Here is a 2354-nt window from a genome sequence, read left to right as displayed (position 1 = left end):
AAAGGATTAACGTGCTCAACATGCACGTGACCTCCGCGATTGTTCGCCCTTATCAGAGAAGGTTAGGTGATGATCTTTCTTACCAGACTATCAGGGGTGTGGATGAGGACAGCAGTAAAAAGGGGCCAATGAGTAGCAGTAGAAAGGCTGCAGAAACAGTCAAGAGCCCAAAGGAGGGGGCAAAGGGGGTGAGGGGTGGGGGCAGAAAGAGGAGACGAAAGCAGGCGATAGAACATTGCTAGAGAGCAGGAATGGAGGTGAAAGTAGGCAATTTTAGAGAAGAAATTGTTCGATCCCTACCCGGATTTGAACCCTGACCTTTCAATGAGAGGCCAACACCTTAACCTCTAGGCCACGAGAGCCCCCAGAGGTTTGTGGCCGACTTCCGTGTGAACTCACTAACTCGCACAGTACATAGATCTAACACTGCCCCCCACCCCCCACCCCAGCCCTCCAATCAACAGTTACATTTACAGTTTGGTATTTGTATCTGCACATTGATAAGTGGGTGGTTGGCGGGTGCTCTGGTGTGATCTACTTCTTGTTTCCTATCAAACATCTATCGTCTTTATCTCCCCTTCTTCTTTTTTATGTTTGTTACTCTCTTGTAACAGCTCTAATCTTCTGGCGCTGATATGACCTTATGCAGTTGCGAGCGCCGTAAAACGTCTACTAAAACTTTAAAAAACACATTGATAAACACCAATGCCTTGCTGAGATTTGCATTATTTACTGAACCCCACCCCTCCAACCCAATAAAAAACAAGTTTTAAAAACACGAAGAAACAAAACAACAAACAAACAAACAAAATGAACCAACAAAAACAAACAAAATAATCACTGCAGATTTGGTTATAGATCAGGAGCAGAATACTCTGAGAATACCCGTGTTTCTGTCTTCTCGACACGGATAAAAGTCCCTTCATTCATTTTCGTGCCCTAGACCTCGACGTCATGTTGATTATTTGTTTTTATTTTTTTTTTTTTATGTCAAGTTCGTTTTCTATCTATAAGCGTTCAGTCAGTTGCACTCTCCTCCTGTTCTTGTCTTAGTATGTGCTTCTTCCAGGGTGTCTCTGTAAGGCCAAGACACTTTATATAACCTTGTGTAAGGTAACCAGCCGGTTATTCGAATAGTTTTTAAAAATCAAATCATATTAATTCAAGCATGCTTATTGGTGGGTGGTTAGAGGTGTCAGCTCTGCCCCGGAGACGTTTGAGGTTGACGAGCAATGATGATCCTCCATTCACTAGAGTTGTCTACAGCTGCTTTGGTGCACTGTTCCTGCGGTACTGCTTGTCCATGGCTTTATGTTGACAGTCCTTAGCAGTCTCTGCCTTCCATTACTGCCTTCATCACTTCTAGCTTGCCTTCTAGTGTTCCTTTTTCGTTTATTATGTCATGTCTATCTAGAGAGATTGATTGTTTGTAGGCCCTCTGCTGAGGTTGTGTGGGAGGTTGGCGGGCGCTCTGATTAGGGTGGGTGGTTGGTGGGTGCTCCTCTGTGGTTTGCTCCTTCTTTCCTGTCAGACATCTTTCGTCTTTATCCCCCTCCTTCTTTTTTGTGTTTGTTACTCTCTTGTAACACCTCTAATCTTCGGCACTTATAGGACCTTACTGTGTTTCAAGTGCCGTGAAACGTTTACTAAATAAAACATCTGATGAGGTTTGCTCCCTCTTTTCTATCAAACATCTATTGCCCTTATCCACCCTCCTTCTTTTCTATCAAACATCTATTGCCTTTATCCATCCTCCTTCTTCTCTTTGCAGGACACTCTCTGGTAATACCTCTTAACCTTCGTCAGTTAGATTACCTAATTGTTCTGCATGAGTCTTGAAACTTTTACTGAAACTTTAACTCTAACGAGGGCTGCAGCTTCTTCTCCTTTTCAGTACTATTAGTTGTATTTTGCATAATCCACCTGTTTCTGTCCAAGTGCTGTTTTCTAGCTGACAACAGCAGAGTTCAGTATTGTGTTCAAAGTTCAGGTGGGAATTTCCCGCTCAGCCTTGTCGTAATTCAACACCAGTGTTTAATCTAGTTTCGGCTTGTCTATAAAAAGAATTCATCGGGCAATCAGCTAACAAGATGCCTCCTGCAAACTGGAGTGTTGGTGGGTGCTCTGAGGTCGCTTGCTCCTTCTTTCATGTAACATTTTTAATCTTATATTAGGGACCTAATTGTGTTGCAAGTGCAGTAAAAAAAAACAACCTCTTACTAGAACTTAATTCAAGTGCAGTTCTGTGCAGTCTGACTTGAGTATGTTTGTACTCCTTACTTTTCGTTCATAGTTCCGCTTTCGGTCACTAATTGTTACTATTCAGTGTGTTGGTTTGCGAAAGGGGGGGGGGG

This window comes from Aplysia californica, unplaced genomic scaffold (genome assembly GCF_000002075.1).
Source record: "Aplysia californica isolate F4 #8 unplaced genomic scaffold, AplCal3.0 scaffold00609, whole genome shotgun sequence".
Lineage (NCBI taxonomy): Eukaryota > Metazoa > Mollusca > Gastropoda > Aplysiida > Aplysiidae > Aplysia > Aplysia californica.
The sequence above is the reverse complement of the archived record's forward strand: the minus strand, read 5'-3'. Positions refer to the sequence as shown.